The 27,907-nt window shown below is 46.9% G+C and overlaps 1 pseudogene; it reads left to right on the top strand.

The window, feature by feature from the left end:
• Window positions 1-12: 12 nt before the first annotated feature.
• Window positions 13-26,932, top strand: LOC123442176 (annotated as a pseudogene).
• Window positions 26,933-27,907: the final 975 nt, after the last annotated feature.

Below are 27,907 nucleotides of genomic sequence, written 5' to 3'. Positions count from 1 at the left end.
TGCACGTCTGCCATGACGCTCGGATGCCAGATGGATCACATCGCCTTCGATGAGGTAGCGACACCGGTTGTGTTGGTGCAATGAATTCCCAACATTGCGAGTCCGAGCGTTGTCGTCGGGCGGCCGCCTCATGGGAACGACGAAGCGCAAGCCGGATGAGCATCTCCTCCTCGGGGCCACGTGTGACCAGCTTGTGGTCGACGGATCTAAAGATGTAAGGCTTGGATCCGCTGCTCGCAAAGACGGAGACGATTGAAAATCGTCGGAGATGAGTTTGGATGGGGAAGAGAGTGGAGTGAAGTGGCTGGAATTTGATCGGGCGAACGAACGAGGATGAATATATATGTGCTCGGGCGGGCCAGCAAGGGCCAGGTCTGACGTGACGGATGCGTCCGGACGCCCCCATATCCACCTCATATTTGAATTGGATATTGTTAGAGTTTAATTAACATGTGTTAATTATGGGGTAATCTCCCCTTGTAACTGCCATCTCTCCCGAATAGATGCCTCTTCATTGCATCTCTTCTCCTTGTATATATATCCATATTCATCTAATGAAAGAGGATGAGGATTCATTCTAACACGTTATCAGCACGTAGTCTCTATACTGAGATAGACAGGAATGGGCGAGACGGCGGTTCCGCACAACGCCGAGGAGAGAAGATCTTCCGCGCCGTGCCCGCGCCCAGCTGTGCGCCCGCGTCGACGCCCGTCCGCCATGCCGTGGCTGCACTCGCCCGTGCCCGGCCATGCTCATCCGTGCCCGCCCGCGCCGTGGCCGGCAACACCAGACCTTAGCCGTCGCTAGCCGTGCCTGTCAGTGGCCATCCCTGACCGCGCCTACCCGTCTGCTCCGCCCAACGCCTGCGCTGCGCCCCGCGCACTCGCTTGCCTGCGCCCGACATCGCCAAGCCGTGGCCGCCCGCACTCCGCCAGTCGGCCGCGCTGAGGCGATGCTCTTGGATAACTGCCTGCGCGGCGACCCCTATCTCACCGCCGACCGCGAGGCAGCAGCCCTCCAATGGAGCCAGCAATGGCTCGGCCCGCAGGTCGTGGCACTGCGATGCCCTATAGCGACACGACTCTGGCGACCACCGGGCCCGAATCGCAGCTTCTCGCGAATGACATAGGCGAAGGCGTTGGTCAACAACCAACTACGCTTTGCTCGTGGCGGCGCCTGTCCCATCTCCACACGCCACGGCCGCTCATAGTGTAACGACCAAGATGCGGTCCTTTCCGATCTGGGGGTCGAGGCCCCCGAATAGGAAAGAAGCGCATCTAAGTGTTTTGCAAGCAAGTAAACATAGCACATAATAGTAAATAAAGTAGACAATCTGGGTTCAACTGTCTTCTTATTAATGATACAGAGTACAACGCAGATACAATCAATGTAGTTCCGGTACGGACTACAAAACAAGGAAAATGCTATGCTACCCGCTACAGGCCCACGATCACGACCACGGCTCAGTCCTCTGGATAGTTCACGTAAAGGCGATCTGTCTCCTCGTCGTACTGCCACGCCAGCTGGGTGCCGTCGGGATCATCTGCCTCTGGGGTACCTGTACCTGCTGGGAGTTTCAGAGGAATCCGTGAGTCACGGGGACTCAGCAATCTAAGACCTTGGTGCCAGACCTAGTCATGTTAATGGGTAAGGAAGGGATGAAGTGTTTCCGGCTGCTGCATCCTAAGATTGAATAAGTGGCTAGCTTACGCAAAGGGGAAAATGACAATGGTATATGCTAACGATCGAGAACACTTGATCAGAAAGTGATCCTGAACACCTACCTACGTCATACATAACCCCTCCGTGTTCCCGATCGAAGAGAGATCTTCGAAGGGACAGTCACGGTTACGCACTCAGTTGGCATGTTTATTAGTTTATGTTCAAGTTCTCTAATACCGGATGTTAACAAATATTCCAAGTTGCCACATAACCGCGGGCACGGCTTTCCGAAAAGATTAAACCCTGCAGGGGTGCTCCAACTAGTCCATCACAAACGAACACATGCCGCAAAGGCATCCTCTATCACGAATCTCGTGATCTCGTCGGATTCCTTAGAGGAAAACCTCAACTCTGGGGAAACCAAAGCTTCACCGGGATTCCGTGCGCAAGATACACCGCTAAGGCAAGACAAGACTAGCAGGACCTCCCGACGTGTCGACGACCCTGATAAGAGCCGCGTATCTCAGTCTCAGGACACGCCGGATGAGCGATGGTTACCACGCCAAAACTCCGAGTTGCCCCGGGGAGCGTAATAAGCTGCTCTGGTTTGGACCAACACTCATGAGGAGCACTGGCCCGGGTGGTTGATTAAGAAACCTCGGGGTAGCTATTCCCTATGCAGTTTATTATTAAGTGATTAGCAAATAGTACCAATGTTGGGTCTTGCCGGACAAGCCTTAACACTACGCGGTTTATCAAGGGGGTCCCCATAACAACCCCGAACGTGTTAGGAGCGATCAATATGGAATCAAACACCGGTAACCGGTAACTAAGGCGGCAATAACGGAACAAGACACCCGGCAAAAGGCTAGGCCTCCCGTCATTTACCAAATATATAGGTACATTAAATAAATAACAGAAATTAATATAGTGATATCAAGCTCATGGCAACTCATGAGTTATAAACACCTGCAACTAACAATGCTAACATTAGTAGCTGAGCAAGCCTACCTAGCCATGCAAATTTGCTAGGAAAGAGTAAGGTGTTTGGGCTCATGGCATATGAAGAGGCAATATATCATCAGTGGTAGGCAGCGAGCAATATGACGTGGAATCGAAACTAACATAACAAGTCTAGATATGGGATCAAGGTCATGTCATCTTGCCTGTGATATCCTCAGCTTGGAATGGTTCTGGATCGTTCTGCACGTACTCTCCTGACTCCACGTAATCGGTCTCCGCTCCCGGTGCTACCCAACACAAGAATGACAACCAATGAACAGCAGCACCAAGAAATGCAACATTCACATGATGCATGAGATGAAAGTTGAGCATGCACCACTATTTCTAACACTAGCACAAGCACGAATAACTACAACAAGTTCCTGGACAGAACTTTGCACTAAAATATTTGGACATGCATGGGAATGATATGAACAGATGCATCTCGTAAAAACGGTGCAAAACCATTTAAAGAACTTTGCAAACGGAGCTACGGATCAACGGGAATCAACGAAACCGATATGAAGCCCTACGTGAAGATTCATCACCACACACACAATTGGCACAAATCTGGTGTTCCCAGGTTGCCAAGACATATATGAACCCAACATGAATGAAATGGAGCAAGGTAGAACACTCCAACAACAATTAAACGCAAACTTTGAACAAAATGTCAAAACTACGCAATCTGCCAGTTTCTGCATCTTAGCTGTTTGAGAGCAACATGCAACATAGCTACAGGTCTTCAAACATGACAAATAATATATGTGGATGTTGCCAACCAAGAATACTACCATCTCCAGCAAGAATCACAGCAAAAGGAATTAAACTCTAGAAGATACAAGGCCACAAACTTTCCCAAAACCATCAGTTCTCAGGGACTTGGTGAAAATTCCTGCACCTGAGTTCTGAGCTTTTTGACAGCAATCAAAACACAATCTACTGGACTCCAAATGACTTGAAAATTGACAGGAAGCTTCACAACCATACCAGGTTCAAAACACTAGCACTGAACTAAGTCCAGTTCCCAACATAATGACCAGCACAACCTTATTTACAAGGGAAGAAAATGTTTCCAGCACTCCAGACTTAGTGAAATTTTCAGAGTTCAAAAATCTGGAATTTTTCCAGCCACATGCCCACTTTGTCTAGGCATAGTTTGCACACACATGTCCCCAAGAGGTGTTTGACACCACTATGGTGTTGAGCATAAACCCCTACAACTAGCACACCAAGACCCATGCCTTAGGCCTCCTTCTATACCATGGGAACAAGGCCCAAACTTTCAACAAAGTGCATATGCAATCCATAAGGTATGCTCCTAAGATGACAAGTAAATAGGAGAGTTTCATGTGCACAATGACAAAGTGACATGGGGGTTTGAACCCCATGTTTGTGTCATGCACATCAACAACACCAACACCCATATCACAATACTACTAGATTCAAGCACAACACAATAGGATTCTAAGCTAACAAGAGAGTATGCACACCTCCACATATGGGCATGTGATGGTGCACACTCTCACATGTATTCCACTTCTTTTACAACAACATCATGCCCTTAAACCTAAGGAAAACTAGAGGGGGTAAGAAACTAAGCAAGTAACTTGGTAGCATCAACTCTCAAACACTTTTAGTAGGTACCACAAGTGGTGTGCACTCACAACAACATCATCTCCATTCCTACACATGTTATGATGGCAATGAACACTAGGATAAGCTCTCACACACAATTATATGTGGTGGGGAGGGCACCCCTTCATCCACACACTTGCACAAGGCCACCCTCATGAGGGCAACTAGCACCCACATGCACTAGACTAGCAAGGCACCCAAGTGAGAGCACCAATATAAACACACTCTCACACACATCACACCTCAAGCACCATTTACAAGCACCTAGGCCCACACCACTACTACCATCACAATACTTCTCCTACTTCCTCAACAAGTGACATGGAAGGGAGGAACATAGGCATGGATTCACACCACTACTATCATCACAAACTACTCCTACACCTCCTACAATTAACATGGAAGGGAGAAATACATAGGTCAAAATATACTCTGAGCTGGACATGGGGTTGCTCACATAGCAAGGGAAAAAAAACTGCAAAACGGGAAAAAAAAGAACAAAAGAAAAAGAATTCTGGGCTGACTGGGATTCGAACCCCAGCCCCCTGATACAACAATACCACAACCCACCACTACGCTGCTGCTACGGTTGTCAACAAGAGAGGAGGGAATAGCAAGGTAAGTTGACTGCATGCCCTTTGATACGAATAAAATCAAAAACAACCACCAAAAGGCGCCGAGGGGGGGACTCGAACCCACGCCCTCCTACAGGCGCTAGAATAAGCCAGCACTACACTACCATCGGGCTACGGATCGGGAACTGGTTAGAGCAGCAGGTAAAAATAGTAAAACACTCCTCTCGCGAGAAGTATCCCGCCGGCGGCCGGAGCCGAGGACGCTGGCGGCGCCACTCCCGGCCACCACCGGCAGGGGAAACCGTCGGCGGGGCCCGCGGGACTCCCGGGGGATCCATTTTTGCCCTGAGCACGGGAGAAGGAGCACCCTTGGCTGCCTTGAACTGCAGCGGCGTTCCTGCTACGCTGCAGTTCGCCTGGGAGCACGGGACAGAGAGCTTGACGGGCCTCCCTGCTAGCGCTGCCGCGCTGCACTACCGACGACGAGGGGGGGTCCCTCTGGTCACGCGCTACCGTCGAGGGAAGGAGGAAGCCCCTGTTACCACCCCTACCTCTAACAGCAACAACTAACACTCGTACTCTGCACGTACACGCAACAACAGCCCCCTGACGAACGCCGGCAGGGAAGACGACGACCTCGCCGCGGATCGGGACCGGACTGAGGAGGAGGAAGCACTGGGCGGCGGGCCTCACCTTGGGGCGAAGAGGGGGCGCCGCACAGGGCGGAGGACGCCGGAGGCGAAGAAGAGGAGCCGCGCAGTTCGCCCGGTTTGCCCAGAAGACGGGGACGAGCTCGACGGGGGGGGGGGGGGGCTCGGGGTCCTAGCGCCGGGAATGGGACGCGGGGAGCCGCCCCGAGCCCCCGGACATGGCGCCCAGTGCCGGAGACGACGGATCGGCGGTTAGACGGAGGAGGCGCTGCACCCTCTCTCTCTGCTTTCTCTCAGAACTTACCAGGGAAGAACGAGGGCACGAGGGAAACTGGCGGCGCTGGGGAGGAAAGGAGAGGGAACCCTAGGGCGGAGGAGGAGGTCTCGGGCTCCTTTTAACGCCTCGGGAGGCGAGCTCGAGCCGCTGGATCGAGAAGAGGGCGATCGGGAGGTTGAGCGCGCGTCGTACAGGAGGTGACGTCGGGAGGAAGAAGGAGCGCTCGCCGGTGGGCTCTATCGCCAGGGAAGTCCAACTGGGCCAGCACGGGAGAAGGCTTGATGGGCCAGGGAAAGCATTAGACACCCAGGTAGTTTAACCAAATATAACAACAGAGGTAGGAATGCTTTCAGGGAAGAAAAAATATTACCCAAGAAAAATACTGGGATAAAAATTAAAAGGAAAATCCTGCTAGACACAAAAAATAATAGCCCAATAGGGAAAAATAGGAATGCAATATTTGGAGATGTTCGAAATAAATGCAAAACAGTAATTAACCTACTGTTTTGTATTTATTTGCACCACCAAAATCAAAGAATCAAATCAGAAAAATTGCACCCCTTCATAAGCAATTTTTATCTACCCACTAGACATTTTAGAAACATCTTTGAGAAAAAGGAATTTTGACAAGAATAAAAATAGGAGGGGAAAAGGAGTTTGAAAGCAAGAGCTTAAAAGACTAGCACTCACTCTTGCATCACACGCACCATTATCACATGCTCACAAGGTAGTGCAAAACCCCCACTTAATCCTAGCAAGATCACATGCACTCACAACACCACAACGCTACTCCCATTAGACTCAAATGCAACATGATCATGGCATGCAATCCTAAGTATGGCAAGGAATGATATGTGATTCATGCATGCAAGGGAAGTAAGCACTAGGGATCACACCTGGATTCATGGCACAAAATGATAGCATCAAGATATCTGACAAGGTGGCCCCACATGGAAGGTTACAAGAAGGGAAAGTTCTACACTTGGGGCACTACAAACTCTCCCACACTACAAAGAAGATCTCGACCTCGAGATCTAAGACTGAAAGAAATCGGGAAATTCGGAACGGAGGTGATCCTCGCGTTCCCACGTAGCCTCTTTATCGGAATGGTGTGACCACTGCACTTTGAGAAACTTGACAGACTTGTTACGGGTCTTGCGCTCAGTCGCCTCGAGAACCGCAACTGGATGCTCGCGATAAGAGAGGTCAGGCTGGAGATCGATATCCTGAAGATGCACGGTGCGCTCGGGGTTCTTGAAACACCTCCGAAGCTGAGAAACATGGAACACGTCATGGACATTTGCAAAGGTTGACGGAAGCTCGAGCTGGTACGCGAGGTCACCCCTCTTGCCAACCACTCTGAACGGACCAACGAAACGAGGCGCAAGCTTGCCTTTGATGCCAAAACGCTGCATACCCTTCATAGGCGAAACCTTGAGATAGACAAAATCATCAAGCTCATACGACATGTCACGGTGCTTGCTATCATAATAGCTCTTCTGACGGGACTGAGCTGCTCTGAGGTTGTCGCGAATGATCCGACACATCTCCTCAGCTTCTTCTATCATATCATTGCCAAGGATCTGACGCTCGCCTGTCTGGGACCAGTTGAGCGGAGTACGACACTTCCTGCCATAGAGGATCTCGAACGGAGCCTTGCCAGAGCTAGCTTGATAACTGTTGTTATATGACAACTCCGCGAAAGGCAGACAATCCTCCCACTTCATGCCAAAGGAGATAACACAGGCTCTCAGCATGTCCTCAAGAACTTGATTCACCCTCTCAACTTGACCACTAGTCTGAGGATGGAACGCTGTGCTGAAGCGGATCTTCGTGCCCATAGCCGACTGAAACGAGTCCCAGAACTTGGAAGTGAAGATACTCCCGCGATCTGATGAGATCATCATGGGTACACCGTGCAACGAGACAATCCTCGAGGTGTACAACTCTGCCAGCTGAGCTGCTGAAATGGACTCCTTGATTGGAAGGAAATGCGCCACTTTACTCAATTTGTCGATGACGACGAAGATAGCGTCATTGCCCTTCTTGGACTTTGGAAACCCTGTGACAAAGTCCATCTCAATGTGATCAAACTTCCACTCGGGAATCGGCAACGGCTGCAAGAGGCCCGCTGGTCTTTGATGTTCTGCTTTCACCCTTCGACATACATCACACTCATTGACAAATTGAGCAATTTCACGCCTCATACGGGTCCACCAGAACGACTGCTTCAAGTCATGGTACATCTTGGAACTTCCCGGATGAATAGAAAGCAGAGAATTGTGAGCTTCTTCCATGATCACCTTCCTGAGATCACCTTTCGGGACGACAAGGCGGTCCTCGAAAAACAAAGTGTCTCTGGCATCCACAGTGAAACACTTATACTTGGGAAGGCTCTTTCCCACACCAATCTTGACCTTCTTCACCATAGTATCAAGTAGCTGAGCTGCTCTGACCTGATCTTCCAAGGTAGGAGAGATCTGAAGGTTCGCCAGAAAACCCTGAGGAACCAGCTGAAGATTGAGCTTCCTGAAAGACTCAGAAAGACCCGGCTGGAGAGGTTGCAGAATCAGACTGTTGCAATATGCTTTCCTGCTCAATGCATCTGCCACAACATTTGCCTTGCCTGGCGTGTACTCAACACTCGGATTAAAATCCTGGAGCATTTCCACCCAACGTGTTTGTCGAAGATTCAAGTTAGGCTGAGTGAAGATATACTTGAGGCTCTTGTGATCGGTGAACACTTCAACCTTACGTTCCAACAAGAGATGTCTCCAAGTCATCAAGGCGTGCACCACAGCTGCTAGCTCGAGATCGTGCACAGGATAGTTCTTCTCCGCAGGCTTCAGCTGCCTGGAGGTATAAGCAACCACCTTCCTATCTTGCATCAAGACTGCACCAAAACCCTGAAGAGAAGCATCGCAAAAGACCTGGTACGGCTTGGAATCATCCGGAGGAGCCAATACCGGAGTGGAGGTAAGCTTCTCTTTGAGTGTATCAAAAGCCAGTTGACACTCTGGAGACCACACATACTTGACACCCTTCTGAAGAAGACTAGAGAGCGGCTTGGCGATTTTGGAGTTCTCAACGAATCTTCTGCAATATCCGGCAAGACCGAGAAAGCTTCGAAGCTGCTTCACATTCTGCGGAGGTTCCCATTCAACAATGGCCTGAACCTTGGACGGGTCAACCTTAATGCCCTCGGCAGAGATAATATGCCCAAGATACACCACTTCTTTCAGCCAGAACTCACACTTGGAAAACTTGGCATAAAGCTTGTATTCTCTCAGTTTATCAAGCACCAACCTGAGATGTTTCTCATGTTCTTCCTCATCCTCAGAAAAGACCAGAATGTCATCGAGATAAAGCAAGACAAACTCATTCTTGAATGGCGAGAAGATATAGTTCATCAATCGGCAAAAAGTCAGAGGAGCATTAGCCAGACCAAAAGACATGACCGTATACTCATATGAGCCAAAACTGGTCCTGAATGCCGTCTTCGGAATGTCTTCCTCACGAATGCGAATCTGATGATAGCCCATCCTGAGATCAAGCTTGGAGAATACTTTAGCACCTTTCAACTGCTCGAACAACTCATTTATGTTCGGAAGTGGGTATTTGTTCTTGATTGTCTTCTTGTTCAATGGGCGGTAATCGACACACAGTCGTTCCGTGCCATCTTTCTTCTTGACAAACAGAACACCACATCCCCACGGAGACGAGCTTGGTCTGATCAAACCCAAACGCTCCTGCTCATCGAGTTGTCTCTTGAGTTCCTTCAACTCTTCTGGACCCAGCTTGTACGGCCGCTTGCACACTGGCTCTGTGCCTGGCTCAAGCTCAATGACGAACTCCACTTCACGGTGCGGAGGCATCCCTGGCAACTCTTCAGGAAACACGTCTTGATATTCGCAGACTACCGGAACTTGCTCAATGGGATTGATCTCACCCTTTTCATTCAAGGAGAACAAGCGGACTGTGTCATCGCGCGCCGCGAATATAATCACATCTTCCGACGAGTGGGTCAGCTTCACTTCTTTAGCTTCACAATCAATTGATGCCTTATTCATGGCCAACCAGTCCATACCAAGGATCAAATCAATGTCGGACTTGCCCAAGACAATAGGAGACGCCAGGAAAGCATAATTGTCCATCTTGATAGAAACATCCGGAACCCTCATAAACGAACTCATGCGCATGCCCGGAGAAACCACACGGAAGGGACTATCCAAATGAATTGCAGGAATATCATGCTTAGCTAAGAAAGGCTTGGATATGAAGCAATGCGAAGCACCAGAATCAAACAAGACTTTAGCAGGAAAATCATTGACTAGGAGATTACCCATGATCACATCCGAAGAATTCTCTGCCTCAGCTGCATTCACCATGTTGACTCGAGCTGATCTGGGGTTGAACTTCACAAGAGCGTTGCTAGGAGGTTTGCCTGGAGGAGGAGGCGGTAGACGGAGCTGAGAAGTGCATTTGTTGGCATAGTGACCCTTCTGCCCACATTTGTGACAAGTGACCTCTGTTGGCTGCCGGAACTGAATCTGAGGAGGCCCTTGCTTCTGCTGCTGATATCTCTGTTGGAATCCGGGGTTGGGTGGGCGGGAAGAACCACGTCCACCTGAGTGCTTCGGCTGCTGAGAGTGCCGAGGAGGAGGAGGAGGAGAAACCCAAAACCTCTGTTGCTTCTGAACCACCTGAGTCGAAGAAGAGCTGGAATCTCTGAAACGTTTCTTGGAGTTCTCCACCCTGAGCAAGGCTGCCTCTGCTCTGAGAGCTAAGTTATAGAATTTGTCAAACTCCTCAGGATCGTGCAAAGCGAGTGCTAACTGCAAATCCTCCTTCAAGCCACCCCTGAACTGGTATATCTTGCTCTTCTGATCCGGAACATCCTGCAATGCGTAACGGGCCAGCTCGTGGAACTCAACATTGTACTTGTACACAGAATTGCTGCCCTGCTTCAAGCGCCTGAACTTCTCACGCATCTCCTCAACAAAATTGGAAGGAATGTAGTGGGACCTGAAGTCACGACAGAACTCGTCCCAAGACATCACCCTGCCACCTCTGGAGTCCTTAAGCTGCTGCCACCAAATAGAAGCCTGCCCCTTCAACTGGAATGTTGCAAACTTGACACAATCCTCTGGACGAACATTGCTACACTCAAAATGCTTGTTCATATCACGGATCCAATCTTCCGCATCAAACGGCTGGTCGCAAGAAGTGAACGTCCTGGGCTGGTTTGACAGGAACTGACTCAGACTAGCGAAGTGATTGCCACCTTGCTGGAAATTGCCTTGCTGATGATTGGCTCTCTCCTGGATCAACTGTAACAGCATCTGAGTATTTGCATTGGTAGCTGCCATCATCGCCTGCCAGGCCTCTGCAGGAGGAGGCGGCGGCGGTGGCGGAGGAGGAGGTGGAGGAGGCATATCCTCACGCGCTGGGGTCTGACGAGTCGGTGGAGCCATCCTGAAGACGGACAGCATATTAGTCCACAGAATATTTGAAGATAAGCTGAATCAAAAGACAGAATATCTGAATAGAACTTAGCATTGCACTCGAACAACATAGCAAGAGTGCATTCTCAAAGTAACAGACGACAAAATTCCGATAAGGCCACAACGAACAAGTGTGAGCTAGAACTGCTCGGAACAAACATATGATCGAGATTTCCCAAACCTCAATCAAGCGTCCGTAGGAAGATAGCCCTATAAGATACTACCAGATATCCCACCTATGAATTCCCGAAAAACTGGGCATGCAATCAGGCACACGGATACAAGGAGTATTTCACACAACTCCTAATCTAAACCATCACCTGTATCACATCCTTCAACACACAACCAGCATCTCGGACCTTCGTCTACAACAGATCCTCGTGATCACAACGGTACAAAGTGTGGTAGTACCCCCGAACAATCTACACCAGTACTGGGGACGTCGGGGTTAGCTCACCACTACCCGTATTGAAGCAATAACGAACACCCTCCGTTCTTAGGTACTCAGAAATCTGAATGATGGCGATGTGCGCGATAATCCCTGGAGCTCAACTCCCCTGATACTTAGAGCAGATAGGAGGCACCAGGACCCGATTCCGTCACATCGAAATCATATAGATTTCGCAAACACCCGCGTGATCCTAAAAAAAAATTTGAGCGGGAAAAGGAGTAGAGTTAAAGATTTCCTAAGACGGAAGCCTCACCAGAGCAAAGAAGAGGAGAAAAATGAAACCTACTCTCCGATATAACTAAGACTCAAAACATCTACTAGACTCGACTCGGCCAAATACGATCACACAAAGGCTCCTATGGTCGTAGGGCTCTGATTACCAACTTGTAACGACCAAGAGGCGGTCCTTTCCGATCTGGGGGTCGAGGCCCCCGAATAGGAAAGAAGCGCATCTAAGTGTTTTGCAAGCAAGTAAACATAGCACATAATAGTAAATAAAGTAGACAATCTGGGTTCAACTGTCTTCTTATTAATGATACAGAGTACAACGCAGATACAATCAATGTAGTTCCGGTACGGACTACAAAACAAGGAAAATGCTATGCTACCCGCTACAGGCCCACGATCACGACCACGGCTCAGTCCTCTGGATAGTTCACGTAAAGGCGATCTGTCTCCTCGTCGTACTGCCACGCCAGCTGGGTGCCGTCGGGATCATCTGCCTCTGGGGTACCTGTACCTGCTGGGAGTTTCAGAGGAATCCGTGAGTCACGGGGACTCAGCAATCTAAGACCTTGGTGCCAGACCTAGTCATGTTAATGGGTAAGGAAGGGATGAAGTGTTTCCGGCTGCTGCATCCTAAGATTGAATAAGTGGCTAGCTTACGCAAAGGGGAAAATGACAATGGTATATGCTAACGATCGAGAACACTTGATCAGAAAGTGATCCTGAACACCTACCTACGTCATACATAACCCCTCCGTGTTCCCGATCGAAGAGAGATCTTCGAAGGGACAGTCACGGTTACGCACTCAGTTGGCATGTTTATTAGTTTATGTTCAAGTTCTCTAATACCGGATGTTAACAAATATTCCAAGTTGCCACATAACCGCGGGCACGGCTTTCCGAAAAGATTAAACCCTGCAGGGGTGCTCCAACTAGTCCATCACAAACGAACACAGGCCGCAAAGGCATCCTCTATCACGAATCTCGTGATCTCGTCGGATTCCTTAGAGGAAAACCTCAACTCTGGGGGAAACCAAAGCTTCATCGGGATTCCGTGCGCAAGATACACCGCTAAGGCAAGACAAGACTAGCAGGACCTCCCGACGTGTCGACGACCCTGATAAGAGCCGCGTATCTCAGTCTCAGGACACGCCGGATGAGCGATGGTTACCACGCCAAAACTCCGAGTTGCCCCGGGGAGCGTAATAAGCTGCTCTGGTTTGGACCAACACTCATGAGGAGCACTGGCCCGGGTGGTTGATTAAGAAACCTCGGGGTAGCTATTCCCTATGCAGTTTATTATTAAGTGATTAGCAAATAGTACCAATGTTGGGTCCTGCCGGACAAGCCTTAACACTACGCGGTTTATCAAGGGGGTCCCCATAACAACCCCGAACGTGTTAGGAGCGATCAATATGGAATCAAACACCGGTAACCGGTAACTAAGGCGGCAATAACGGAACAAGACACCCGGCAAAAGGCTAGGCCTCCCGTCATTTACCAAATATATAGGTACATTAAATAAATAACAGAAATTAATATAATGATATCAAGCTCATGGCAACTCATGAGTTATAAACACCTGCAACTAACAATGCTAACATTAGTAGCTGAGCAAGCCTACCTAGCCATGCAAATTTGCTAGGAAAGAGTAAGGTGTTTGGGCTCATGGCATATGAAGAGGCAATATATCATCAGTGGTAGGCAGCGAGCAATATGACGTGGAATCGAAACTAACATAACAAGTCTAGATATGGGATCAAGGTCATGTCATCTTGCCTGTGATATCCTCAGCTTGGAATGGTTCTGGATCGTTCTGCACGTACTCTCCTGACTACACGTAATCGGTCTCCGCTCCCGGTGCTACCCAACACAAGAATGACAGCCAATGAACAGCAGCACCAAGAAATGCAACATTCACATGATGCATGAGATGAAAGTTGAGCATGCACCACTATTTCTAACACTAGCACAAGCACGAATAACTACAACAAGTTCCTGGACAGAACTTTGCACTAAAATATTTGGACATGCATGGGAATGATATGAACAGATGCATCTCGTAAAAACGGTGCAAAACCATTTAAAGAACTTTGCAAACGGAGCTACGGATCAACGGGAATCAACGAAACCGATATGAAGCCCTACGTGAAGATTCATGCATCTGGAATTTTCAGAGTTCAAAAATCTGGAATTTTTCCAGCCACATGCCCACTTTGTCTAGGCATAGTTTGCACACACATGTCCCCAAGAGGTGTTTGACACCACTATGGTGTTGAGCATAAACCCCTACAACTAGCACACCAAGACCCATGCCTTAGGGCTCCTTCTATACCATGGGAACAAGGCCCAAACTTTCAACAAAGTGCATATGCAATCCGTAAGGTATGCTCCTAAGATGACAAGTAAATAGGAGAGTTTCATGTGCACAATGACAAAGTGACATGGGGGTTTGAACCCCATGTTTGTGTCATGCACATCAACAACACCAACACCCATATCACAATACTACTAGATTCAAGCACAACACAATAGGATTCTAAGCTAACAAGAGAGTATGCACACCTCCACATATGGGCATGTGATGGTGCACACTCTCACATGTATTCCACTTCTTTTACAACAACATCATGCCCTTAAACCTAAGGAAAACTAGAGGGGGTAAGAAACTAAGCAAGTAACTTGGTAGCATCAACTCTCAAACACTTTTAGTAGGTACCACAAGTGGTGTGCACTCACAACAACATCATCTCCATTCCTACACATGTTATGATGGCAATGAACACTAGGATAAGCTCTCACACACAATTATATGTGGTGGGGAGGGCACCCCTTCATCCACACACTTGCACAAGGCCACCCTCATGAGGGCAACTAGCACCCACATGCACTAGACTAGCAAGGCACCCAAGTGAGAGCACCAATATAAACACACTCTCACACACATCACACCTCAAGCACCATTTACGAGCACCTAGGCCCACACCACTACTACCATCACAATACTTCTCCTACTTCCTCAACAAGTGACATGGAAGGGAGGAACATAGGCATGGATTCACACCACTACTATCATCACAAACTACTCCTACACCTCCTACAATTAACATGGAAGGGAGAAATACATAGGTCAAAATATACTCTGAGCTGGACATGGGGTTGCTCACATAGCAAGGGAAAAAAAACTGCAAAACGGGAAAAAAAAGAACAAAAGAAAAAGAATTCTGGGCTGACTGGGATTCGAACCCCAGCCCCCTGATACAACAATACCACAACCCACCACTACGCTGCTGCTACGGTTGTCAACAAGAGAGGAGGGAATAGCAAGGTAAGTTGACTGCATGCCCTTTGATACGAATAAAATCAAAAACAACCACCAAAAGGCGCCGAGGGGGGGACTCGAACCCACGCCCTCCTACAGGCGCTAGAATAAGCCAGCACTACACTACCATCGGGCTACGGATCGGGAACTGGTTAGAGCAGCAGGTAAAAATAGTAAAACACTCCTCTCGCGAGAAGTATCCCGCCGGCGGCCGGAGCCGAGGACGCTGGCGGCGCCACTCCCGGCCACCACCGGCAGGGGAAACCGTCGGCGGGGCCCGCGGGACTCCCGGGGGATCCATTTTTGCCCTGAGCACGGGAGAAGGAGCACCCTTGGCTGCCTTGAACTGCAGCGGCGTTCCTGCTACGCTGCAGTTCGCCTGGGAGCACGGGACAGAGAGCTTGACGGGCCTCCCTGCTAGCGCTGCCGCGCTGCACTACCGACGACGAGGGGGGGGGTCCCTCTGGTCACGCGCTACCGTCGAGGGAAGGAGGAAGCCCCTGTTACCACCCTACCTCTAACAGCAACAACTAACACTCGTACTCTGCACGTACACGCAACAACAGCCCCCTGACGAACGCCGGCAGGGAAGACGACGACCTCGCCGCGGATCGGGACCGGACTGAGGAGGAGGAAGCACTGGGCGGCGGGCCTCACCTTGGGGCGAAGAGGGGGCGCCGCACGGGGCGGAGGACGCCGGAGGCGAAGAAGAGGAGCCGCGCAGTTCGCCCGGTTTGCCCAGAAGACGGGGACGAGCTCGACTGGGGGGGGGGGGGCGCCTCGGGGTCCTAGCGCCGGGAATGGGACGCGGGGAGCTGCCCCGAGCCCCCGGACATGGCGCCCAGTGCCGGAGACGACGGATCGGCGGTTAGACGGAGGAGGCGCTGCACCCTCTCTCTCTGCTTTCTCTCAAAACTTACCAGGGAAGAACGAGGGCACGAGGGAAACTGGCGGCGCTGGGGAGGAAAGGAGAGGGAACCCTAGGGCGGAGGAGGAGGTCTCGGGCTCCTTTTAACGCCTCGGGAGGCGAGCTCGAGCCGCTGGATCGAGAAGAGGGCGATCGGGAGGTTGAGCGCGCGTCGTACAGGAGGTGACGTCGGGAGGAAGAAGGAGCGCTCGCCGGTGGGCTCTATCGCCAGGGAAGTCCAACTGGGCCAGCACGGGAGAAGGCTTGATGGGCCAGGGAAAGCATTAGACACCCAGGTAGTTTAACCAAATATAACAACAGAGGCAGGAATGCTTTCAGGGAAGAAAAAATATTACCCAAGAAAAATACTGGGATAAAAATTAAAAGGAAAATCCTGCTAGACACAAAAAAATAATAGCCCAATAGGGAAAAATAGGAATGCAATATTTGGAGATGTTCGAAATAAATGCAAAACAGTAATTAACCTACTGTTTTGTATTTATTTGCACCACCAAAATCAAAGAATCAAATCAGAAAAATTGCACCCCTTCATAAGCAATTTTTATCTACCCACTAGACATTTTAGAAACATCTTTGAGAAAAAGGAATTTTGACAAGAATAAAAATAGGAGGGGAAAAGGAGTTTGAAAGCAAGAGCTTAAAAGACTAGCACTCACTCTTGCATCACACGCACCATTATCACATGCTCACAAGGTAGTGCAAAACCCCCACTTAATCCTAGCAAGATCTCATGCACTCACAACACCACAACGCTACTCCCATTAGACTCAAATGCAACATGATCAATGCAATCCTAAGTATGGTAAGGAATGATATGTGATTCATGCATGCAAGGGAAGTAAGCACTAGGGATCACACCTGGATTCATGGCACAAAATGATAGCATCAAGATATCTGACAAGGTGGCCCCACATGGAAGGTTACAAGAAGGGAAAGTTCTACACTTGGGGCACTACACATAGTGCAGCGGTTGGTGCCCCGCCGCGCGACTGATTCCCAGTGCATGGTCCGTCCTAGTGTTGAAGCGAGGCTGCGACGTCAGGCAAGATCCCCAGGCCCTTCAATGCGCATGCGCGGCGACCGACTGCCGGAGCCCCCACATAGGACAACAACGACCGGACCGAGCCTTTAACTGCTGCTTGCACAAGGTGCAGTGGCCAACGGCGCCCTCCACGGTTGCCAGGTCCGAGCGCGAGGCGCAGAAAACAACCCCGAATGGGCCAGCCTCGATCTCATGCCGCAAGGCACATGAGTGTTCTCTGGCATGGTTGCTCGCTGTCATGGCTTCTCCCTCAACGGATTTGACAGCGTGGCTGCTAGAGAAAAGCTAGACGAATCGATTGATTCATATGCAAGGCCACACCCACATGAAGCGATAGAGAACCTTATCTTTTTCCCCTTTTGCATTTCAGGCCTCATATTCTGCGTATTTATAGATTGCACTCTGTTATTTGCTATCTAGTCCTTGGACTTTGTTCAGTATGCAGAATGTCATTTGACTTATTTGTATTTTGCATTTAAGTCTCCATAAATTACAGATTAGCCCACGGTTTTTCCTGTGCAATGCAAGTATGAAAATAGGACATGTTCAATGTACTTGCTCTCTAGCAATTCCTACAACATGTTTCGTATTGCGATTGAGATTAAGTTTTTTCGCACAACAATATTGATTTACGATTGGGAATTTTCTTTTCTCGCAAAACAATCTCATTGCGATCGAGATTAATTTTCTCTCACAAAATATTAATTCACCTCGCTGAATTATCTTGCAACTTGCTACAAGATCATCTCATTTAATTTGAGGTCTATACAATTCAAGTTTTTCACTTGAGCATCAAGTTTGCAACATCATTACTATTCATTGCAATAGTAGTATATATCTGTTGAGTACTGAGATATATTCCAGATCTCAAGTTGATGTAATATATGTCCACATTTATCACGTGTCGAGATTAATTACGTCCATTTGCAATTGAAATTTTAATGTCTTGCAAAGATAATATGAGTACCTATGCAATACTATTATTTCGTTGAATACGAGATATTCCGGAATATTTCTATGATGTATCTAATTTCATGTTAAACACATGTTGAGATTAATACATTTTTTTGCAATTGAGATTTTCAATTTCTTGCAAATAGAATCAATTCATCTTCATTGAGCCTTTGGCTTGATACAAGCAAGAATTGATGTGCAAAATCCCAAGTGTTGTTTTTCAAATTGATGTTTTTGGGACCATAAGGTAGTGTGTAGATCTACTGCTTTGCAGATTATCACCACTACTGATAAAGCCTACATTTTGTCGCTTCGATATTATGTTTGCTTTACAAAGTGCTCTCCCACACATTTTACTAATTCACGACATAAGGCATTACGAGTAAGTATCTACTGATTTCATCAGATTATACTCTCACTGCTGCGAGATCTACTCCATTTTGGAGATTATCTTCAAGGTGTCATATTTAGCAATTTGAGATTCACACTAATGGTTTGAAGATAATTTCTTGGAATACCCATTGATTTTGTTAAGTTCATTACAACATCAACCATTATGGTCTTTAATTTACTAACCGTAAATTAATTATCTCTGGTTTACCCATAGCGGTAAAATATGGCTATAGAATTTGAGGCACTCGCCCTCAATGGCCACCATTGCCCTATCTGGGCCATAGACATCATGATCGCTCTTGTCTCTCGTAGGATAAAGTGTGCAATCCAGGCCTCTGGTAAGGATCACACCGCTAACAGAAAAATGGTGTCTTATATATCATAAGGCATTAGATTCAGATCTTAGCATCTGGGTATTATGTATTAGCAGTTCCTGGGACACAATGAACTCAAGGGAAAAGGCTTGAAGCTCACTTCAACCTTCAACCTGACATCACTAATGATGACGGGACCCTATGGGCATGGAGAACGTGTGGTTGATTATGCCTCAACTGACATGTTTGGAGACTATGAGTAGTCTCTCAATCTCTTGAGTGCTCAATATTTATTTATGTCCATTTATGATGTTGTATCAACAACATAAGTATTGTTGTCATCATATATTGTATATCACAATATATTGTATCAGCACTTTGGTACAAATACATTTATATGTATTATATATATCTGACTGTGATTTTCATATTGAGAATCTTCATGTCTATATATAGATTTCTACGGGCGTTAATCCAATGAAAAATGATATGTGCCTTGTGGACATATGCACCACAAACTCTATACTCAGGGAAGTCCAATGTTTTTCACTCTCGTTGAGAGAAAGGAGATACTTTAAAATCGCTAGACGCGATGAGGTATTTGTTGGCTCAACTCGAGCCATATTTACTATCCCTCTGGGTACTCGAGTAATGTCAGGATGCTTTATTGCTTCTTGGTTTAACTCGTACCCTACTAAACTATGGAGATATCCGTCAACACAGTTTCCATAGAGAAACTTATGATGACAATAAAGAGAAATGACTTCTCTTTACCATATGCAACGGATATGGCAAGCACATTCTCCATGTATCATCTGGATTGTACTACACATATTACACAGCCCGTAGCACATGTTGCGCCCAAGACAGTTCCCCAAAATGTCTTGTACATGACAAACTTGGCATACTCGCCTTGGTCATCGAGATATTGGGTTGAAACCGGGACTATCGGCAATTTCAATAGTTTATGATTATTATGATGCTAAATTCTAACAATATTGGATTTTATGTGTACTACAAGTGACACAGGGAAGCTAATTTTAAGGCTCACGCACCTTAAAATCTACGCTGAACCACCCAGACTCCTTGAACGCATCAAGTCAAGGTGAGTGGCTCTTCCCATCCATTGACTGGACCATTCAGGTATTCCATGGTTTTAAAAGACATATCTAATACGATTGTCTCAAGTGTGATTTATCCACATGAAACCATTGGCTCATTATCCTGACATCGATTTCAAGCAAATCGAATGGATAACATTGCAGAATTCTCCTTGAGTGCCTTCTCTATGATCCTTGGATTGAAGGTTAGCAATTTGTCCTATTTGTCTAGACTCAAAATGGTTTGGTAGAATCTTATCCAAAGAATTAAGCTCATTACATGATCTTTACTTTGGAATTGCAACTTACCAACTTTACGTTGGAGTCATATGCAGTTTTACACGCTCATGAGAGAACTGCATAATATTATTCCCCTCTATCTTTGATACGTGGAAATCTACCAAGTATTTCCCATCTGCGATAATTCGGTTGCATACCGATATCACCACCCGGCATACATCATTGGCCCCTCAACATATAGTTGGGATCTATGTGAGGAATAACTGTATTACCGTCAATACCTCAAACCCCTCACATGGGGAATTATTCAAGGCCAGTATGCTGATTCAATGAGGAATATTTCCAGGCATTAAGGGGAGAATTCAAGTACCATAAAGAATGCTAGGAAATTAGTGGAATGTTCAACACATTTCTGCCTCAAATTCACGTATTCAAAGATTTGAACCATGCGTTCAGAAGATTTGTAGCTTATTGCAAATAACCTGCCAGATTCATTTACTCGATATAAAGGTGTCATACAATCCTACGATCCTTTCAAAAGTACGCCTGAAAGAGTGGAGGTACCAACAAAAACCACTCCACTCCCCATTCGATGCAACAGGGGGAGATGTATGGCAAAAGTACATTAGGATTAAGCTTCTTGCAAGCAAGGATATCAAGGCCTATGAATCAGTAAATGCAAGTCAACTTCACATTGATAGACACCTAATGGGTGGTATACCCAGTGGACGGAAAACCTCCACCAACCCAGGTCATAGTGCACATAATGACTTGGACATCGGAATACCCGACTCAATCGCATTGGGAAATCGCGAGCAGTCACCATGGGTAACGATATTTACATCAACTATATATTGATATATAGATTCTGAACAAACATATAATCGAAAGTCTACCATTGTCGACATACATTTCTCAACTAGATTGCAAAACCTTGCAAATGATTCAGATCCAAAGACCATGGCCATGGCAAAGTGTGAACAACACTCGGACTGAACTCAAGCAAAGGGTATAATCTAGGTAGAAATGATCTTGCTCAGTAGTGAGAAGGTATTCATAAGAAATACCTACACCAGTTTTCTTCTGGAAACATAATTGAGAACAACGAGGTGGTGAAACATAGAGCAAGTATTGTAGCACAAGGGTTCACGCAGATACCCAACTATTCTCCAGAGGTGGAATCTCTTTCCGATAATTTATATCATTGGCAGTACATAATCATCTATCTTTGCAGTTAATAGATGTAGTGATCACATATCCATGTGGTTCACTAGATTCAGACATATATGATTGATTCCCGATGAAATCTTACTTCTGAATTGAAATGCAAATTGTAACATACATTGTGTAAAAATCAGTAAGTCACCATACGACTTATTGTTGTCGGTACATATGGTACAACCGACGTAGTGAGTTCCTTATGCATAAGGATTACTCCTACAATGATGATTATCCATGTTTGTATGTGTGCAATGACGACACATGGAATCATCTAAATGACGGAGTTTAAAATGAAGGATTTGGGAAAACCAAAATACCGCTCGTTGCTACAACTTGAGCACCTTCATTTATACACTATGGTATACTATGTTGTCTATATCCATAATATATTAGGGAAATTCATTATGGACAAATATTATCCATCCATAGCTCTCATGGTAGTTCATTCTCTAGACATAGACCAAGAGATGATGGAAATGAGATATTGGGACTCAACGTTCCATAATCCATTGGATCCACCAAACACAATTGGTTGGTACTCAAGAATATCTTTCGATATCTCCAAGGCATCAAACATCCTGTCCTGGGTTTTCAGTTTCACAGAAATGTGAGCACCGATGTTATTGGATACATCGATCAGATCCCCACTATGTCAGATCGTAGACAAGCTTAGTGTTCATACTAGGTGTGGTAGCCCTCTCATGAAGAGTCTTAAAAACATACCTCATGGCTACATCCACCAACCATTATCTCAAAGATAATGTTGCTTGTGTTGCCCGGATGCAAACAGGTTACGTAATAAGCAATATCGCTATATTGCATTTCTTGCAAATCAAATCATGTGACTGATTTGGTCACAGAATCTCTACCAACTTTTACATTCCAGAAACATGTTCATGGAATTGGCATGTGACGACCGGCTTCGAAATTTGCAAGAATCAGGGGGGAGTATCTTCCTGAATTGTTCCTGTTCAATGCATCATATTATACTCTTTTTCCCTCCATGAGTTTACTATATAGGTTCTCATGAAGGTTTTTAACGAGGGTTTTTGGAGGAGCCTCTAATCAAGATGATGATTCTGGATGGACAAGGATAGATTAGGGGGAGTGTTAGAGTTTAATTAACATGTGTTAATTATGGGGTAATCTCCCCTTGTAACTGCCATCTCTCCCGAATAAATGCCTCTTCATTGCATCTCTTCTCCTTGTATATATATCCATATTCATCTAATGAAAGAGGATGAGGATTCATTCTAACAGATATAAGGGATATCAGTCAGCCCGAACGTTTGATGTCCGTTTGAGGCACCCGGCTAGGTCAAAATTTGGTGGCCCACCCGATGTATGAAGTGGGTTTGGGGCGAGTAGTGTATCTTGAACAAATTTCTAATCGTTTGCCTTTCGAAACATAACTCGTATTAAATCGGTTGATCTAGGGATAAATGCATGCCTTGGAAACCAGAAGGGAGACACAAATCCCCTCACCAGAAAAAAAAGAGAAAAAAGAGGAAGGGAGAGACAAATGATTACAATGGTGAATACTACTAGTGCACTTGTGCTCATGGTCGTCATCATCATAGATTGGTGTCACATGTGTTGCACTCTTCCACTAAGACAGGCCAGACCAGATCGTAGCTCACCGGACGGGTTCATAGATACTTTCGTCGTTCCTAAATATATGATCTTTTAGATATTTCATTATAAACTAGGTACGGTATATAGACATATTTTAGAATATAGATTCAATCATTTTGCTTCATATATAGTCTATAGTGTAATCTCTAAAAGGTCTTATATTTAGAAACGAAGGGAGTAGATATCATGGAGGCTAAATTTCGTATTTTTACCTTTTTTAAAACTTGATCTAGATCTGATCCTAGTTTATAAAAAAATTAGGATCTAATCTTCTTTATTATCAGAGTCCTTGACGGTAGGGTATAACAACTTATCGTCGTGGTATATGACGATAGAAAACTTATCCACATCAGTAATACGGACATCTATTGCCAAAATATGATGATGGTAGCCCGTACAACCCTACCGTCAAGGTACGCGGCGGTAGGTGCGTACATGCATAGTGTTCGATACTTAAGAAAAAAAAAATCAACCTTACCGTCAAGGTCATTGACGGTAGACTGTTATACCGTGTCGCCATAGACTCCGACGGTAGGAAAAAAATCAGATCTTATTTTTTTTATAAACTAGGATCAAATCTGGATCAAGTTTTAAAAAAGGATCAAAACAAAAAAAGTTTTCATATCTTGGACGAACATCTCCTCCACGATTTCTTCCCCGAGAAATCTTGGAAAACTTGTGATCATCATTCAGTAGTGATTTGCGGCTCTGGCCGAGGCCGAGGGAATTCACGCGCGACGTAGGGCAAAAACCAGCAAACGTGACGCAGAAACGAGCACTCTCCTCCCGATAAGGTACTTGCCAGTTCTCCTCACCGGGGCTTGTACAGGCGTACCACCATGGGACGCACATGCCGCTGTTTCCCGTCACCAAGATCCCGTGTCCTCCTTGTTCACCGCCGGGATCCACCGGCCCTCGGGCTCGTCGAAGGATAAAATTCACTGTTTTGACCTTTTACCGAAAGTTAAGCCGGATTTGATCATAACTAGAATTTTTTTCAGATCTGACCCTTTTGCTACCGCGAGAGTCCTTGGCAGTAGGGTATAACAACCTACCAGCAAGGCCCCTGGCGGTAGGAAAATGGCCTACTGTCGGAGATGTTGGCGGTAGCGCATGTGATCCTATCGCCAAGGGGTCCTGCGGTAGGCACACGTGCGCACTGTGTCCGTAACTTGCAGATTTTTTAACGGTAGACGTGCAACCCTATCGCCACGGGCCTCGACGGTAGATTGTTATACCCTACCGCCAAGGGCTCTGGCGGTAGCAAAAGGGTCAGATCCGATTTTTTTCCCAACGGGGGTCAGACCCGGCTTAACTTTCTGTAAAGGGTCAAAACAGTAAATTTTACTTCGTCGAGGCACAACACCTTGGTCATCACCCCGAACACGAAGTATGGTATGCTCCCGCAAGTGTCGGGTGTGCTCACCATCGGAAGCTCGGACCGCCCCGGATCGTGGACTCCATGAGCACGACCCACACCGATTCCGCGCGTGGACGCACGCCGCGTCTTGGCCGAAGGCCGGTGAAGCCCCATACGACACCCAAGCGTCGAGCTCCGAGTGGACGCTCACTGCGTAGAAGGCGCCCTTACAGCAAACCAACCCGTGGTTGGATGGTTAGAGTGATATTCCTAGATCATCAGGATCTAAGTCCTGATGTTTGCATTATTTTTAGATTTCTAGACTAGTAAAAATATTTGTGCATTGCAACGGGTGAATAAAAACATGCTCAAGACCCCTCACGTGTTCTGCATCAAAGTTGTCAGAATCGCGATTTTGAATCGGATCGGAGCTCCGTTGCTAGGATCGTGAATCGTAGAATCTTAACTATCAGGATCGTAGAAACTTAGATTCTATGAGCAAAATCGTAGAATCGGAGGGTCTATTTTGAATCGTAAGATCTTCAGATTCTAAGACTTAAGTCATGATTCTGACAACTTTGTTCTGCATCATTCCAGCAATTTTATTTGCATAGGATGGCCCCAAAATTTATATTATTAAAAAACAATAAAGCAATGACTTGTTATGCTCCCACATTTATCAACAACAACATTTCTGCATTGGTAGTAGCAACTTTTACCTTCGATTATGTCTTCTATCTCTCCCTAATAATAAAGTATCGATGGCTTATGTCGTCCGTCGTCGGTATTTTTGCACAAAAGTCCCTCCGCTTCTGGGTATTCAACCCGTAGTTCCTATATAAGTGGATCTGAAAAAAAAAACGTTTCACGTTTACAAAATTCCGCTGACGCTCCTTATCCAGTGGCAGAGAAGGTCGCTCGTTGTCGTTATTCGGCTGCGCGTCAGAGGCTGCACGACAGCGTCCTCCCCTCCTCCTCCGCCCCCACCCACCCCCCTTCTCCTCCTCCCCTCGCCGCACGGATCCGTCGGCGGAGGGGTCTCTGGCGCGCCGGCGGCTCGACTTCGAGCGGGATCTGCTTTGAGCAGGGTCAACGTCCGGGGAGTCACGCCGGAGGAAGCGTCACGACGGGCGTTGGCTGCGGCGGGCGTGAGCGAGGCGAGGGATGGCGGCGCCGATACCAGGGGAGGACGGGGGACGTCGACGCGTCATGACGGCCGTTCGTTGCGGAGGCGCACATGGAGCGGGGCGCTGCGGGAGGGGATGACGGAGGCGGAGGGGGCTGCGTTGTAGGGGACGGTGCGGGCGGACGACACCTTCCCGGGACGGGCTCCAGGGGCCACCTGCACGTCGCTGGTGGCGCAGCGCGTGGCGGCGCTGGGGTGCGTGGTGTGGCCCATCATGCGCAGCTTCAGCAACCCGCAACGATACAAGCACTTCGTGCGCACCAGCGCGCTCGTGGCCGGCGACGAGGCCAGCGTCGGCAACGCCCGGGAGGACACCGTCGTGTCTGGCCTCCCGGCCTTCACCAGCTCCGAGCGCCTCGAGATCCTCGACAACGGTCGTCATATCCTCAGCTTCAGCATTGTCGACGGTGAGTACTGCCTCCGCAACTACCGCTCCGTATCCTCCATCACCGAGTTCCAGTCGGGCCCCTATTGCGCCGTCGTCAAATCCTATGTCGTTCCTGATGGCTGGCGACACAGTGCTCAACAGGGAAAAAATTTAAGTGGCGGGTTCTCTCAACAAGATGGCGCTGCGCTCATATTTTTACATTTCATCTTTATACCTCAAATACAATTATGTTCTCATCCTAATCAATGTGGAAACGTATTCAACATCTGGGAACTAGATCATAAGTACTACTCCAAAACTGGGAGTACTCCAAAACTGGGAGATTTCTCCGTTTTCAGCTTTTTACTTCAATTTTCATCTTATTTGTTACCATTAGTGTCTGCATCTAAGCTCTTTGGTCAAATTTTCTATTCATTACTTATGTATCCACATTCAATCTCAGACGCTGCATTAAAGTATGACTCTTTGAGATGCCCCCTTCCATTGCCTGTAACAATGAGTTTATTACTACTGCAGAAAATGGCCAAGCGAAGTTCGGTTCAAGCTAAGCATACAATTTCTGAATATGGTAAAGCTGGAGATAGAAAAAATATCACTTCTAATGCACCAAGTGGCCCTCTGCTCTGTTTCCTGTACAGCTGGTTACATTCCACCCAAGATCTATTCAGCAAACATGTTTCTTGTCTGGATTTGTAATGTGTGATATAATTCTACACGATAGTTTCATGGAAGTTGATTCACCTGGGAGAGCCGCGGCTGGGATTAGAGAATTATGAGGTGGTGTGTCCAAAGGAAGATCTGGTGTAAGCCCCAAAGATATCATAAATGCCAATGATACTGTGTCCTCTTATATAAGAGTTGCCTACAAACTAACAGATGTATGATTTGTGTGTTGGTGCTTATCAGCTTATACCATTGCATAGTTTGCATCGTCAATGATATAGCCTGCCTAGCATATGAGTTTCTTTGCTTGTTCATGCATTTTGCTGAAATGCAGTATTTGATCCTATGGATATATGAGAAAACTGGTTCATGTATCTGGAGTTCTCAAAATCCATCAAAGCTTGGTAGCTGGACTGGCTTCAGGTACAACATACGAAAATCACGTTCACTTCACACTTTAGCATATTTACTGAAAATGCAGGATCAAATTTAGGTTAGGACTTAGGAGGACAAGAATAAATATCATATATCCCTAACTGGCACCCTGAAGAACCTTATTTTTACTGGACCTTGCTGTTAATAGGTTCATCGTTTTTGTCACTAGCAGCCCCTTATTTTTGTTCCGTTGCAACGCACGGGCATTTGTGCTAGTTAATCTAAAAAGAACTATGTCTTCTATTCGTTTGCGTGACCATACAATGATCCTCGTAGTAATATGGTACCTATCAAGGAGTTGCTAACCAATAATGGGTCCATTTAGTTGTGCATTTTTTCTCCAAAACTCATTAGATCCCAACTCCCATACAACTATTGTTAGGTCTTGAAACACAAGAACTTAGATTTCTCACTTTAACGTGCAACACTACTAGGGAAAACCCTAGTAGTAGCGTGGGGTAATGACCTATTAGTAGCACGGGAATTCACGCTACTGCTACGATACTATAGCTAACTTTTAACAGTAGTGCGGGTCCTACAAGGAGTAAGAAGAAGAGAAATAATATTTTTATTAAGGGTCATTACAAGATGTACAAGATTATTACAATATCTTCTTCTTCTTCTTCATATTCTTTGTCTTCTTCTTCTTCATATTCTCCATATCCTCCCCCTCCCCCTCCTTCTCCTCCCCCCTCCTCCTCCTCCGACGCAGGGGCAAGCGGGGGATCTCCGACGCGGAGG

This window comes from Hordeum vulgare, chromosome 3H (assembly GCF_904849725.1).
Source record: "Hordeum vulgare subsp. vulgare chromosome 3H, MorexV3_pseudomolecules_assembly, whole genome shotgun sequence".
NCBI classification, from domain to species: domain Eukaryota; kingdom Viridiplantae; phylum Streptophyta; class Magnoliopsida; order Poales; family Poaceae; genus Hordeum; species Hordeum vulgare.
The sequence above is the reverse complement of the archived record's forward strand: the minus strand, read 5'-3'. Positions and strand labels throughout refer to the sequence as shown.